The 16886-nt window shown below is 41.4% G+C and overlaps 1 protein-coding gene across 9 annotated transcripts in view; it reads right to left on the reverse strand.

The window, feature by feature from the left end:
• The window catches only part of Zmynd11 (zinc finger MYND-type containing 11), a 90605-nt gene extending 74277 nt beyond the window's left edge, over window positions 1-16328 (reverse strand). For 4 of the 9 annotated variants that reach the window (XM_077802308.1, XM_026412169.2, XM_077802307.1 and 1 more), the window contains exon 1: window positions 15393-15516. The gene's annotated coding sequence lies outside the window, so the exon portion shown is untranslated. Of the gene's footprint in view, window positions 1-15392; window positions 15518-15734; window positions 15829-16119; window positions 16197-16224 lie in introns of those variants that run through there. The other 5 variants (XM_077802305.1, XM_026412115.2, XM_026412100.2 and 2 more) reach the window with 4 other exon arrangements.
• Window positions 16329-16886: the final 558 nt, after the last annotated feature.

The raw sequence follows: 16886 nt of genomic DNA on the forward strand, positions 1-16886 counted from the left end.
AGGCTTGCGAGGAGGCCTGTGTCCAGCTAGATCAGCAGGAGGGAGTCTGTATTTTCAAGTTGGCTCCTCAAACTTTTTTTTTTTTTTTTTTGCTTTTATTAAATAAGTATTCTGACTCATGATCTGGATGTTTACAGAAACTCAGATCAAACAACTGGAAATTCTCTACTCCACATATAAGTTACCTCTTAGAAGAATATAATTCACTAATCTACTTCCAAAACTTTGGGTTTCATATTATCTGAAGATTAGGAATATAGTTGTTTTGCCTTGTTTGTACTCAATTAGTAGCTTTTAAGCTAAAGTATATGGTATACTATGATTAGATATTTAAATTAAAGCATGTTTATGCTAAGAAAGTATATTTATACTAAGAAATTAATCACATAAACAGAGGAAAAATATTTACCATCAATAACCTATACAGTTATGTAAATAAAGCACTAAAATACAATAATTCCTGACATCCTGATTTAAAAGTATGCTGTCAAAAAATAAACTTTCCAAATAAGTGCTTTCTTTAAGCATTAAATAAACATTTCTTAAAATCATGTGGTTGGGAATCTAACGTATGTTGGAAATGCCCATATCTGCTTAATCGTAGGCAGCAGGCAGTGACCATAATTAACACCCCAGAGTCCCCACATGCAAGAGTTCAGCCTATTTGTTCTTACACAGGGCTGTCTCTCTACCCTGGAGCTTTCCTAGGCTGATGGTTCTTGACTTGGGAGCCCTCCTGTGAGAAACAGGATGATGAGCAGCATCCCTGACCTCTACATCCAGTAAGGGTTTATGGTAACTTTGTAGAACATAACTATGTGAATAATAAGAATTGTAATCATAATAAAGTAACAATCTTACTTTTTAATGCATTAAATATTCATATTCATAGCATTATAAAATAAACATTCTGACAACCATTCTAAAGAGGTAAATGAAGAAAATGGAAAGTTTTGTGATTCTTCCAGTGAGACATAGACAACTCTAGATAACTACCCACGTAGCAGAAGAAGGATCATGGTGATCCTGTAATCTGCTCATAATACTATTTCCTAGTGAGTTAGTTAAAAACGACATGACCACTATCTTCTATAAATTTAAAAATCTAAAAGATAGTATAAAATTATTTTATTGAAATTTAATTGGCCATTCATCATAGCTACACTAGTCTATGCTAAATTAACTAGAGTCCTTTATTTCTGAAATATTTTTTTCAATAAGAGGCTGTCATGACTTATACATTACATAACAGTAAATCTGAAGTCTAAAGAAAATGCCAAGTAACAGTCCCATACTTCCAAAATGGTGGAACATGCACTAGCATCATGCTACGTGAATTCAAAGGCAAAGAGACAACAGGAAGTCAATCTGTTCGGATGCAAAGAGCTTACACTACTACATATCATATATCTTGTTTGATAAATGTTCAGATGAATTTGAAAGGCAGAAAGATAATTCAACTAAAATTAATAATATACTATTACAAACCTCCGAGTGATCAACATGTACTCTTTTTTTTCTAATACATTTACTTTTAAATCTTTTTTATTTAATTTATGAAGTCATAGCAAAGAAAAAGTTTGCAATTGAACTTTATCATCATTTAGATTTGATACCGGGTTACCATACTTTTTAAAACCAATTATTTACCACTCCACATAAAAGATAAGACTATAATGAAGGACAATGTTTCATTTTGCTATATATAATGAATGAGTAACAACAACAACAACAAAGAACTAGGAAATTATACCATTTCTAAATCAAGCAGAGCAGAAACATATAGGGGGTGAGAACCAGCAGCAAGAGCTCCAGGCTGCTGCACCCACTGCAAGAATGTCCAGACCATGGCCTGTTTAGGCTGAAGTTCAATTTCTGGGAGGGTCTGGAGAATGCATAGTCTCATCCCAGTTTAGATTTGGCATTAAAAAAAAAATATATATATATATATATATATATATATATATATATATATATATATATTTAGTTGTTGCTGGACCTTTATTTATGTATGTATGTATGTATGTATGTATGTGGTGCTTGCCTAGCATGTCTGAGGCACTTGAATCAAACCCAGTGCCTCGCACCTGCAATGCAAGCACTCTACCACTGAGCCACAACCCCAGCCAGAGTTTTGGCATTTTTAAATTAATGTAAATCTCAAAGCTTTTTGGAAATGTTAAAAATATTTTACTGAATATGAAATGCAATTTGAAATCTTACAATTACCACACACATTCTGATATGTTAGCAACAGTGGACATAGGGAACAACAGACGTTGCCAAAATGTGCCAACAAATCTCACACTTTCTATAGCTAAGTCACCAAATGCTACTGTTACTGCAATAAATGCTCCTGCAGTACTCTGAGTTTTAATTTGATTGAGATATGTTTCCTATAATTTTGAAAAGTAATGTCAAACAGGACTGGTCTCATGTCACATTTCTAGTTCATTTTGTAATGACTGCCCAGGGTGCTCTGTTGAGAGAGTTCTGAGGTCCTGGAGAAAACGTAAGGGGCTGGGGATGAGGAGAAAGAATCAGTTTCCAGGAAACTAGAATATAAAATTATTAATCATGGTTTATGAAGGAAATTTATTCTCTAAAATAATCCCATCTCATCAGCATTAAAAATGGCCACTGCCCAAGACATGAATAATCTCTAAAACCTGCCAGGATGGTACTGGGCTAGCTCATATCTGTCACACTTTTTGGCTAACTGGAGATAAATCCTGGCAACAAGTTCCTACAGTCTGGACTTCACTTCTCAAACTCTCTCCTTCATTATTTTTGAAAAAGAATGGCAAGGTAATAAGCCCAGATATCCCAGGAGAAGAAGAGAAAGCAAAGTAAAAATAACTCATTAGACTGTTGCAAACTTTCTCCTCTCACAATAGAATAACTGCCCAAGTAATCTAATGTTAAAGCATAAGACTTAAAAAGTATAAAATTAATTTTCATATATACTAAGACATACCCAGAATATACAAATATGAAAAATAGTGAGCTAACTGAATACATATACTTATATTTTACTATGCTGTTCTTCCAAATGTAAACTATAAATACCATCATTTTATAAAAATACTAACCTACTGAAATAATACATATGCCATTTGAGCATATACAATACTTATTTTAACCATAATTAACTCGTAAGGCCATTTTTGGAGCTCCGTACCATCAGTTCTCTTAGTTATTCTATGATAGAATACCCAGTCTACTTACTCAATTGGCAACATTTATTTGTATTAAATATCAATTTTGTTTGTTTTCAGTAGAGGCTACAGGAGCTAATGATGCTAGGGAACAGCTTAGGCCCTGTTATCTTACTTGAGGGATTAATACAGGCTTCCCTGAAGAACTGACAGTGAATCAGAGGCCTCTGGCACACAACATAGGCCAGCAATAAAGACTGCAGCCCCAAAGTTGACAAGCTGCACGGGGACCAGATTACTGGAATTTCATAAGCCACTGTAAAGGATGTGAGACTTTAAAGACAACACAGAAGTTACTGAAGAGGAAAGTGATAAGACCCCAATAGCTACTGAGTTCACAAATTTAGCCTGTACCAATCCTGAGAATCCCATTGTCTCTTTTTCCTGATCCAGCAACTGCCACAGAATTCAAGGAGGGAGTACTAGGGATACTTTTTGGATGGGTTTCCTATCTTCTAAAAATGATCCTTCTCCTCTGAATGTCACTGGCTCTAGATGTGATGCCCAAAACAGATGTGGCCACATGCAACCCTGAGGGAACCAGCCTTAGACTAAAGCTGATGCTGAGTGTGGCAGAATGAATATGTGGATCTCTGAGCTGTGACAGTATTACCTGGATTCCATCCTATCTCTGGACTTCCAGTAACATGAGATATGAAGTGTGTGTCATGCTCATTGCCCATCTGAGTGAAGGTTTTCTGTATGTTGCAGCTGAAAACTTCTTAGCTGCTATAATAATTATCGTGTTGGTGGTAGCTGAAACTCATAACAGAACGAGATTCTGAAGGCACAAGGAATAAAGAACAGAGTGCCAGGGCAGACCACTGGGGCCCTTGACATTTAATTCCAGGTACAGAATAGGATTCTTCTATGCAAACACAGAAGCAGCCAAAAAGTTACAAAGCAAAGTAGAGCAGAACTACAGGAATGAACTCAAAAGGGTGTTTCAGGGAAGGGTCAATGAGAAGGGAGAGGGGGTGGAGCTCCCAGGTAACTACCCAGAGCAGTTTCAACAACCTCATGGTGGTAGGCACTGAGAAATGAGTGAAGTACAGAAAATAGTCAAAGATCATTCTTTTGATGAGTGTTTAGAGAGGAAAGAGTCTGAGGGGAGAAAAGAAACCCCGAGAAATGGGTAGAGAAGAGGACAAGAGTCAAACAGCAGAGAGCCCGGGGGAATGCTCTGGAATACAGGTGACAAGAATAACAGGTGTAGGGGATGGGGTACAGGTGTGCATGCAGTCAGGGGTAAGGTATGCTGCTGCCCCATGACAGCTTCTCTCCTCCTGAAAAGTGACTGGAGCTGGCCCCAAAAATGAGAGATGGAGAGAAAGGTGTGAAGGAAGCCATTGTAGAAGCAGAAGAGGGACCTAAGAGAGCATGCCTGGACCAGCTGACCACACATGCTGGTTTCCAGGACCTGTGGTGGTACTGACTGGCTCCACAGTTATTTTTCTACCAAGCTGTGAACAAGGATACTGCTGAGGTTAAATTCACCCAGACCCCGCATTTTGCCCGCACTGTATAGGCACTGCAAAGACAAGGAGCTAATTCTTTTGGCTCACTCTGCATTTAATGTGACCCAACTACTTGACCTGTAGCACTTTCCTAGGTATTTTAAAGTCAGTGTTCTCAGATCAAGGAGATGGAAAGATAATTACAAAGGTAAAACTTAAATTATAATAGAGGCAATAACAGAGTAAGAACTAGTTGAGGCAAAATTTAAACGATGTATAAATTAAACTGAAAGATCAAATCTGTGGGATGATGGCAATAAAATGGAGAAGATGAATCTTGACAGGAACCTCAAGTGCCCACAAACTTTATATTGAATACTAAGCAATTATTTAATATACCAGTGTTTATTGTGCATTCAAAAAATAGCTTAAAGAATAAACAAGATGATTGGATGAAGTGAGCTAAATTCAGGGACGAGTGGGAGATAACTAGAAAGTGAGACCAGAATGGATTCTAAAATGTTCTGAAAGAACCATAATCCCTGAGGGAAGGAAAACCAATGTGCAGAGCCTTCCATTCATCTCTGGCTACTGCCTGGCAGCACTTTCCAGGCCACAGGGCAAGACAGAGAGTCCAAAAGGAGCCTGTGATCTCACTGAACTGATGAGACAGAGATTAGAGATTGGAGTGGCCAGTTGTCAGTTAGCCTTTTTTAAAATTAGAATTCCAATTTTTCCGAATTAATTACATTCTGTGACTCAGACTTCAGATTGTCTTCCCTTCCCATTATTTATGACATGCAGGACCATTCTAGGAAATGCTGCTTCTGCTTAAGAACAAACACTAACTCCAACAGTATTACCCATCTAGAACTTTCCACCGTTCAAGTTCCAATTTTTAAAGAATAATCTCTTTAAAATCCAAGTCTAACAGCAGCAATTAAGAAGATAATTGTTGAATGTATCTGACAATCTAAAATTGAAAATTATGGATATTCAAGAAAATATGACTACTCCCTTTAAAAACACAGGGAACCTGCATGCTTTCCTGCAAGGTGTAGCTGGGGCAGCAGGAACACTTATGCCAGCAGGGACCCAGCCACCAGGCTGCATACAGTCCCCGAAGAGTGAAGAGTGAACCAGCTGGCTCAGACCCCGCTGACCACAGCATCAGCAGTGCCGGTCACTCCTGAAAACTCCACATCCCTCCTCCTTTAAAAGTACCTTGCCTTTTGTAGAACTGTCAGGAGATTATGAATCTGAAAAATCTGTGTAAATTACTAGGCCTTGCCTGGGTCCTGGGAAACCCTGGGAAGCCCCCAAATGCCTATGTGAAAAATGCAATCCCTGGGGAAGGAAAGCAGCCCCCTAGCCGTGGCTGGAGCAGCTGGCTCTGGGCTCAGGGATGAACCTTTTCCTATAGCAAAAGGTACACCATGCTCCTGTGGCACTGGGCTCAGAGCCTTAAAGTCCTCCTGCAGCCATTCAGACGCAGAAATGGCACTAAATCACCTGAAGTCCACACAAAGACCCAGGATGCGGATGGTGCCAGCCAGAGAGCCAGCGGGAGCTGAGAAGCTTTTTCCTGTGGTCTCACTGTCAATGGCAGAGGTGACCCCGAGAGGGTTTGCCCCACTGTCTAGGGACATCTTGTTTTTCTGCACCCTATCAAGATTATGAGGAACACCAATGCTAGTCAAATCATTGGAACACTCCAACTGGATGGCAACTGACCTCCTGCCTGCATCTACCTCACCACGGGCAGGAACCTGTAGCTCCAGCTGTTTCCAAGATCACTGGGAACATCAAACCTTTGATAACACTTTCCTAGATTCAGTACAGTAGCAATACAATAGCATGCAGCAGAAACCTGAAATAACTTTAGGCTTTTTTTAAGGGATGTATTTCTTTTTTAGATCATTCTGATTATTCTCTTCCTTTTGGAAACATCATGGATCTGACCACTACCACCACTGGGACTGCACCCAGGGCCTCCTACATGCTAAACACTCTCCACCACTGAGCTACAGCCCTAGGAGGTCGGGCTCTTCAGAGAAAATTTCTGATGTTTAAAACTAAAGGACCCATGATATATGATTTTCTATAAGTTTTTTCAAAAGAAAAGTTCTTAAAGTTACATATACCATTCTCTACTTAATAAAAATTTTTAACTTGAAATGTTTTTTAAAAATGTGGAACTTAAGAGATTCTGATTTAATGTTTCTGTACATGTGTAAATATACAGACAGGTTGACTTCAGATGTTCAACCAAGACAGAGAACAAGTATGATAAATCATTCTTGATTCCTAATGTGAGTTTTATAGCACTGTCATCTAAAATCTCAAAGAGCTTATTAAAAGAACAAATGGAAGTATAATACATAGTAGTATAGTTCTAATACTACCATAAACAAGGTGTACATTTTCATCAACAAGTGAGCCAAGGAAAAAATATAGAGAAAGTCTATATTGGACAGCTGATTAACTTTCAATTTACCTGGAAGTACTCAGCCTAAAACCAGTTGCACTGAGCAAAACTAATAAAATTTAACTTTCAAATGATTTACATGGCAGTTTCTCATCTGAATATTGATCAGAAGTGAGAGACTTTTTAAGATTATATTCGTATGTATATCTGTGCATTTGTATTTGTATATATATGTGCAGATTGGTAAAATGTATAGGAATTTCAAAACAAATATCTCAGTTATTTTTATAGTATATAATATTAAATTTGATGGGTACTTTTCCTTTCCTTTTTTTTTTTTTTTTTTTTTGGGAATATACCAAGGGTTGAACTCAGGGGCACTGAACCACTGAGCTAAAGCCCCAGCTCTTTATTTAATTAATTAATTAATTTGAAGACAAGGTCTCCCTAAGTTGCTTAGGGCCTCGCTAAACTTCTGAGGCTGGCTTTGAACTTGCAATTCTCCTGACTCAGCCTCCTAAGTCATTGAGATTACAGGCATGCACCACCATACCCAGATAAATTTGATGTTTCTAAACACATAAGAAAAGTACTAAATTTTTAAATTAATTTAGGATTAATTAAAACAATTAAAAATTACTTTAGACTTTCTAGCTCTATACATTAAAAAAAAAAGATGTCTCTAATGATTAATACTATGCTCCCCAAAAAATTTATTCTCATTTTTTCTGCTGTAAAAACTGGGCAGTTAAAATAGATATATTTTATATTAATTGGGGAATCCTCCATGTCAAAATTCAATAGAAAATTAAGGACTTGCTCTCCTAAATAGCACTTCTCAGATGGCTGCTTTGAGATTAAATAAATAAATAAATAAATAAATAAATAAATAAATAAATAAATAAAAACTAAACAATTCATAATAACTTTCAAGTTTAAAAAGCTTTCCCATGATTAGCCTTCACTCAGAGATTCTTTGAAAAGCCCTTACCCTAGCTAATAAACAAGAAGACCATGTTTAATACGCCACTGCAACATCACCACCCATGATTGCTCAGATGACCTGCATCTGTGGAAACTACACCTTAACTGAGCCCCTCCTCTCTGCACAGAGGCTTCACATGAAACTCTGCTATTCTATTTTGAATGACAGTACATACCCTGCAGAAATCTGAAGCCTTAGCACTTAGTCCAGCTTTCCAGAAACTAGCTATTTCAATCCAAATTGAACTCACCCAGCAGAAGGACTGTTAATAGATTTCTCCAGACAATGACTCTGCCTTTCCAAGACAGCAAGAATTCTGCAGTGTTGGAGTTTCTTCTAAACATTTTCTTACATTCACATCGAAATGGAGATTATAAGTACTCCCGACCTGCTGCCCCTAAGCCTGAGCCAAGTTATCTTCATAATGTGAACTGCCATAGCAACAGAAAGATTACAAACTGTCTTTAACTGTGAAACTGGAATTAATCAGAAATTTATGAAATGTTCTGAGTATCAGTTTTCTAATATTTCTTTCCACTTCCTGCTTTTGAAAGTAAAGTGATCACAGCTTTACATTTTGTTAATCTTACATAATTTTGTAGATTTATAAAGTACATTGGAAAGATGTAGGCATATCAGTTCAAAGATTCAAGAAGTTTATGGCTTTTAGGGAGACAGTGGAATAATTGACGATAGGTTTGGTACTCATACACTTGAATTTCAGCCAATTTGATTATGTCATGTGACTCTGGGCAGCAGCAACTTAACTCTTTGAAGTCTGTTTTCTTACTATGAAATTATTATGACAATGCTTCCATAATGATGCTTTTGTGGGGACTGAATGGAATATTTGAACTGCCTTAGCACAAAAAGTGCTGGACAAGTCGGGGCAGCCAAGGCAACTCAATTTCCTCAAGTTGCTTACAGAGTAGACCTGCAGAGCACCCTAGAACACACAGCACATTAAAATGCAAGTCCAATTCTCCTGCAGTAGATTACAGTATCTTCCTGGTTTTTTAAGTAGGATTTTTAATCCCAGATATGAGAGTTAATACTATGTGACAAGCTCTCAATAGAAATCCATTTAAAAATATCTGTATAAGCGCCTCAGATATAGCTCAGTGGTAAAGTGTTTGCTTAGCATGTACAAGACCCTGATTCTATCCTCAGCACCCACTATTAACAATAATTATATATAACACGTATTTAATAAATACTTATAAAATATTTATTATATTTTCATAAATCTGGTCACATAGCTAATGCTTAAATTAGGAAAGATATTTCATTTTTTAAATTATACTTCAATTTTACTTAATATACAAGTAGACCCAAGTAAAAACAATATACACTAAAACTTTTAAATGAGTCTACCTTTCACCTATCTGGAGAACATAACAGGCTTGACATTTATTACAGATCTACTTTCAACAGAGTAGTGTAAAAAAGTACTCATCAGAACAAAGTTGCTTTTAAAAACTACAGATGGTTAATACAGTCAATTGCAAAGCAACAAATTAAAGCAAATTTGAAATCCTCAGCAGTAAGACTTCACAAGTAATTGTAAATACTATGTATATTAACTTGTACAGAGTTCTGCAGCACTGGGCTGACTTCACTGCTATACTTTCCTGCACGGGCTTCAGGGAACTGTCACTCAAAACTAAACTCTACAAAGACAGAACCCTCTTCTCTTTTTCTCCTCAGCACCTAGCAAGCATTTGGCAAAGTTTCAATAAATAGCAATGTATTAATAAGTGAAGTAAAAATAATAGAATTGCACATATTCTACTTGCAACAAAATACAATATGTTAGCATGATCTTATGAAACAGATTAACAATGGAGTAATTTGAACTGCAAAGTATTTATCTAAAACAAAACTAATTTAACTAATAAAATATTATCCTGTTAATAAAAAAAAATTAAAACACTTAATGTACAAGTCTCCAGCAACTCACAAGCAAAATAATCTGATCTGTCCACTCGTCCCTCTCATTTCTGAAGATCAAATAGATAAAAGAATCTATGTGGTCCCTTAGAAATTCTGATAAACAGTACTTCATTACCTTTGGCATTTCCAGTTTTTAATGCCTTATATAAAGTCAGTCAAATTTTAGCCAGTTAGAAAGCAAATACTGTGACACTTATGAGCTCCACACACCCAAAACAACTACAACTTTACAATGACTTGATAGTGTTACTTATAAATCACTCATTCACGTAAGATATTTCTACTACTAATGTACTGAACACATGCTAAAAGATCTTATCCTGCCTTTTATTATGAAAATATTTTCCTATATGCTAAATTTCCTTTAAAGAAACCTAAGTCAGGCACGGTGGCACATACCTGTAATCACAACTAGGGAGGATGAGGATCACAAGTTCAAGGCCAGTCTCAGTTAACTTCAGGAGACCCTCAACAACTTAGCTAAAGTCTTCCCAGTATCAAAATAAACAAACAAATAAAATGAAAGATTAAATGTCTAAATTATCTGTTGAATATATTTAAGTTTCTAATATTTATAAAATATCCCTACTCAAATATATAATGGACTAAACAAATTTTTTTTTCAATTTTCCAAACAAATATTGTATTTTATAGACTATTTTTTGCATTTTTATGTACTTTTGGTATTAAATCTCGTATAGCATTTTGTAAGAGAAACTTTAAAAGAATTTTCTAAGTGGAAAAACCAGTAACATATCTATCTATCTCTCCCTCCCCCCATTCCTCCTTAAAGCTGTAACTCATTTCTCCATGTTTTGAAACTATGGCAAAGCTATGATTATCCAAAAACACTGTTCTATTGGGCTATTTAGGTTTAGATTCTTATCTCTCTCCCATTATCTTCTTTCTACTCATTTACCTCTTATCAAAACTTTCCTATATAGATCACATTCTCTCTCAAAACACCTAATCTGTCCACTTTTCTTTAGTGTGCACACGCAGGTGCAGGTGGATAGCTGCACAGAGGCTGAGACATGGCAGACACACTCTAGCATCATGGTTCTCATTACACTACAAAATGGTGGACACCAACACATCTGAAAAATCAAGACCAAGGAAGGCAGAAGACTGACAAGCTGAGGAACCCTCCAGGTCCCTCACACCCACACAGAGTCACTGCACCAAAGCAGAGCTACACCGGTTCTGAAATCTGACAGCTGGCACCACAAGAAGACAACTGAAAGTTACTATGTGAAAAATGATGGTAGAAATAAAGCTCCAAATTCCTAGGAGAAAATATAGGTGAGGAATTAGTTCCCCAAATAAGCAAATGAAGAGGTGGCAAGTAGATTTTTCTATTCAGCTTATCTGCTTCAAGCAAATATAAAAGAAATAACTTGAAGCAGCTTGGGACAGGTGACAGACATGAAAAAATAAAAATATTAATTTTAAAATCAATGGTTAAAATAAGAACTCTTGACTCGGTGTAATTAGTTATTTTTATTACTTAAGAAAGAATAAAAAGTAATGATACAAGAAAAATGGTTAAACTTGTTTCAGATAAACAAGTTCTGATGAGTCTAACAAACATTTATTCTCCAACTTTCTACCTAAAGGGGGGGAAAAAAGCAGGCTAGGCATGGTGGCGCATGCCTGTAATCCCAGCAGCTCAGGAGACTGAGGTAGGAGGATCATGAGTTCAAAGCCAGCCTCAGCAAAAGTGAGGTGCTAAGCAACTTGGTGAGACCTGTCTCTTAAAAACAAAAAAAATACAAATTAGGGCTGGGGAATATGGCTCAGTGGTTGAGCGCCCCTGAGTTCAATCCCCAGTACCTTCCCCACAGCCCCAAAAGAAGGGAAAAAAAGCAGAGCTCCCAGGCTATAATAGTTGAACAGAGAGGTGTAGGTGAGCACACCACACTGCCAGGCATTCTTTCCACACTAACTTAACTACTATTGCCTTGAATGGAAACTGACTTAAAAGTCACTGTGAGCACTTCTTCTGTATATGGCAGACTGTTTTATTCTTCCTCTGATCTCTGTATGACTTGAATGAAAGACAGAGAAAGCCACACTAAGAGAAGAAAAGCAGCAACAAAATAAAAACTAAAACATAGAAAACTCTGCATATAACTTCTGTTGTGGAAACAAAAATTAAAATCCCTGACAAATGAGGTTTCAGAGTATCTGTGAATTTCACTGAAACCAGTACTGTGGGCACCTGAGTTCTCATATTCAAAAGTACATGGTACTTGATCTGAATGCCAAAACTACCAGTTCCAGGGGACAACTTACATACTGAAAGCTTTTTAAAACTACAGATGGGGTATGCAATCTACATAGTCTTACTTGTACCAGAATAAAGAAAACAGAGTAGGGCTGGGATTGTGGCTCAGTGGTAGAACACTTGCCTACCATGGATGAGGCACTGGGTTCAATCCTCAGCACTGCAAAAAAAAGAAAAAGAAAACAAAAGTAAAATAAGGTATTCTGTCTATCTACAACTAAAAAATAAATAAAAGAAAGAAAGAAAACAGAGTAAATACTTTTAAAAAAAAGCTCAAGAAGACAGAAGATACCAAGTTTTGACCAACCTAGATCACTCAAGCTTAGAATTTCACTAGGAACACAAGACAGTCTAGCTCAGGAACTGAAAACTATTGGTGAGGACTTGTATTTCTTAAATCAACACGAAAATAATGCATAATAATAAGGGACTCAACTAGTGTTAACCTATCCTTGTCATTCTTATTAAGAGCCACTCATTGTTTCAAGAGTTGTAAGAACTCATCGAAACCCCTCCACAACCCTGTGAGGTTAGTGCAATTTCTATCATCCCTCCTTTCCATACAGGTAAATCTAGCAAGTTGTAATTTGCCTAAGATCACTTTCCTAGAGAATGACAGAGGTGAGATTCAAACACAAGCTACTGGGCCTCACAGGCTGTGCTCTCTTACATTTTGCTATATGCTACCTCTCTAATTACCAAGCCAAAGCAAAACAAAGCCCCCAAATTAATCACCCCAGGAAAAAATTCAATGTTTAATCCAAGTGAAGGTTTTTAAACAGTGAAAAGTATTTAGCCATTGTAAGATTAATTATCACTGTCCATTTTCTCCTTAAGTTTTTTTCAAGATACATCCTCTTTGCTTAAATGTAATCATGTTCTCCATGTAGAATTCAATTGAGGGCCAACTAAAGTAATGAAAATCTGATGCCAGAGGGTTGGGGCTTTAAGTAAGCACTGTTAGAGAAGCATATTATACTTTTGTTAAAAATGTTAAATTCTTAGCTCCAATAATTTCTCCATTAAAGTAAGCCTGGAGAATATAAATGCCTCTATTATACACCATATGAACCACCCTAAAGAAAAAAGGAGGAAGGGTTACAAAAGGGTAAGAGTTCAAATAAACAATGTCACTTGCTGAAACATGCAAAATGACATCCTCTCTCAGGTCCAACATAATGATACTCTAGGAAGATTCAGCATGAACTAAAGAGCTCCATTTTTACACCTTAATTGATTTTTCTTTGTAAAGTTGGAAGCACATACATATATGTTTGTTTAAACACCTTCTAAATGTTAAAGGCAAAAATAAATTGCTCAAGTTAGAAAATGTAAAAAGGTGGTTCAGTTTTCACATGAACAATACAGAAAAAGGTAACATGTAAAATATGGAAATCCTTCTAATCACAGTTAAGCAAGAAAAATACTGGCATTCTATGACAATTATACCCATGATCTTCCATTCTCTAGCCTGAAGATTAGAAGAGTCAAACAAAATACTGATACAATGTAACCAACCATCGGTTAGTCAAAGACAAGGAAATAATAGCCTGTGCAGAAATCCATGTTTTATCTCCTACTTGAAAAATTACAAGAGGTGATCTTGCCTACCAGAAAACAAACTTTTAAACTCAAATACAACCAAATACTATCTTTCTGATAACTTCCCATCATTAATTAGAATCAATGACCTCCAAATCTTAAAAGGGTATGCATCCATAATTACTAAGCCATTTCTCAATTTTAAACAAAGTAAATATTTACTTTCTGACTTTCAACCAATTAAATTATTTTTACTACTACTGCCTCCGTGCAACACAGCTTACTGCAGGAAGCAGAACTTCCAGATGAGCAGAGAGGACCTGAGACTAGTCCCTAAAAAACACAAACCCCTGTCCTCCCTACTGCCTAGGGGTGCCTTTCCTGAATGGGCTACCTGGGTACTCCTGCAGTACATACACCATGTCCTATGTACAGAAGCATGACACCAGGTACTGCGTACACACGGACATGGGTTACTACACTGCACACTGTAATGACAAGGATACTGTGTAAGCTACACACGACCCGGGATAGATACTGTGCACACTCTATAGGAATCCACTTAATGTGCATACCCTGTGGAACACACCGGATACTGTGCACACTGTCTATGACACTGGACACTGCGTGCAAACATACTGTGTCCACACAGTATATGATACCAGGCACTAGGGCATCTATCTCACACGACTCCGGATAGCGTGTGCACACCGCACAGGGCACTGCTCAGGGCGATGAGTATTATGAGCACACACTAAAAGACACCCGGTACTGCGGACACCCCTGGAGCGACACCGGGTCCCGCAGGCATACCGCCAACGACACTGGGTACCGCGGGCACACGGCAGGCGCCCCTGGGCTCGGCCCAGAAAGAGGGTGAGGGAGCTGTGCAAGTGAAAGTTCGGGTCCAGCGTCCCCGGTGGCCTCTCCATCCTAGCCGCGTCCATCGCAGATTCCCTCCAGGGCTCTGGGCGCGAGGAGGGCGGCGAAGCCCAAGCACAGTGCCCGAGGCCCGGGAGGACCTGTTGAGGCGCCTGCGGCCTCCCTCCCGGGTCGCCGCGGCCGCCGAGGGCTGGCAGAGCCTGCGCGGGCCTCGGCACGGCCCTGCCTCGCTGCCGCCCGGCTCGCACACGACGCAGCGCGTCCCTCCGGCCCCGCTCGCGTTCCCCGCCGACGGCCATCGCGCAGGGCCCGGGAGGCCTGGCCGGGAGCGCGGCGCGGGGCCCCGGAGGCGGCGCTCACGCGACGCCGCGGCTTCCCGGCCCGCGCAGGCCCCGCGCGCTCCTCCCGGGCCTCCGCCGCCGCCTCGGCCAGTGCGCCTCCGGCGGGCGGGACGCGCCGGCCCCGCAGGCCCCGAGCCGCAGAGTCCCCGGGCGGCGGGCCCACCCCGGGGCGAGCGTCCGCCAGCGCCCAGAGGCCGCGGCCCCGCAGGCTCCAGCGCCGGCCGCCGCGCCACGGCCGCCTCCGCCCGCCCGTCGCCCCGCCGCCCCACCACCCCGCCGCCGCCGCCGCGCTTCCCCACCATTATGCTCCGGCTCCGCCGCCGCCGCCGCCGCCGCGCCCGGCCCTCCCCTCGGTGCCGCCTTCTTCCCGCCGCCCGGCGCCTCTCGGGCCTGAGCCGGCGACGGGCGCGGGGGGCGGGGGGGACGCGCAGGCCGCCGCCTCCTCCTCCCCGCCGGCCTCCGCCCTCCTCCCGGCTCCCCCCGCCCGGCCCCGCCGCCGGGTCGGCGCGGAGGGCTCGGGGCTCGAGGGGCGCCATGTTGACGGCCCTGCCCAGCCGGCGCCGGGGCGCGTGGGGCCGGGAAGGCGCCGCGGCCCGCGAGAGCGCGGGAGGGCCGAGGGCGAGGTCCGCGCGCGCACTTACTGCGTCTCCTCGCCGAGCCGCAGGCCTGCGGGGCCCGGGGGGCCGCGGCGGGGCCGGGCCGAGCGGCGCGGGGCCTGCGGGCGGCGCGGGGCCGGGAGGGCGCCCGGGAAAGTTGGCGTCCCTGCGCGGCCGCCGCTCACATGGCGCAGCGGAGCAGGCGGCCACTCGTCGCTGCGGGCCCCAGGCCCGCCCGCCCGCGGCCCCGCTCCCGCTCCGAGTTTATTGTGTCTGGCGGAGTCTCCGGCGGCCGGGCCGGGCGAGAGGGCCTGGGCTGGGCCGGCCGCGCGCGGGGGGCTCTAGTGGCGGGCGCTGGACTTGCGCGCGGCCGGCCCGGCTCGCGTCCGCCTCCCGCCCAAGGCCGGGGCCGGTGCACGCCCGCTCCTACCTTCCCTCGTCCTGTCTTCGGCGCCTCTATCCAAAATTAGTTTCAGCATATTCTCATGTATCCACACACGAACTCCATATCAATACACACGTGAAAGCTACGTACGTGCAGGCGCGCTCGAGCCCTGAGCGGTGCGCACCGAGCGCTCAGACACGAGGGCAGCATTGTTCGGCTGGGCCGCTCCCGGCCAGCGCCGCGTGTGAGTGGCACGGACCTGCTCCGCGGTCTGCGGGGGCGGATTGCAAAGGCTGAAGAAGCACCAACTCCCGTGTTGGCAGAACTGGTAAGGCAGCTCCAATGTCTATCGCGAGGATGTCCAAGTTCCTCTTTCCATACACAGAAATAGGACTTCCAAAAGAAACGGGACCACCCGTTATCAATTTGGCAAGAGCACCACAAATTTGTGAGAAGACGACTCTCTTACTGTAGTGAGTGATTCTAGACCTAACCAGGGAAGAGACCTTAAGTTGTGGGTGGCTTATTGCAAAACAGTCTCAGATAAGTGCACATATAGATTTCATCTATGTCCCTAATGACCTTTCTCCGATAGGAGTTGAGGAGGGAAAATTTATTCTTATTCTCTCTGATCATAAGTACCTGAAATCACTGGAGTGAGACTGTCCTAGAAATTTGGGGTTTCTTACCCAGTTTATCAATCTGCTTTCATAGCTGGTCTTGAAGAACTTAGAAATGGGTGGTGTTGAATAGATCTCTAATGTATACCTGTCAAATAGGCACTCTTTCAAACTCTTAGCCCTGGTTCCGAT

This window comes from Urocitellus parryii, chromosome 9 (assembly GCF_045843805.1).
Source record: "Urocitellus parryii isolate mUroPar1 chromosome 9, mUroPar1.hap1, whole genome shotgun sequence".
NCBI classification, from domain to species: Eukaryota; Metazoa; Chordata; class Mammalia; order Rodentia; family Sciuridae; genus Urocitellus; species Urocitellus parryii.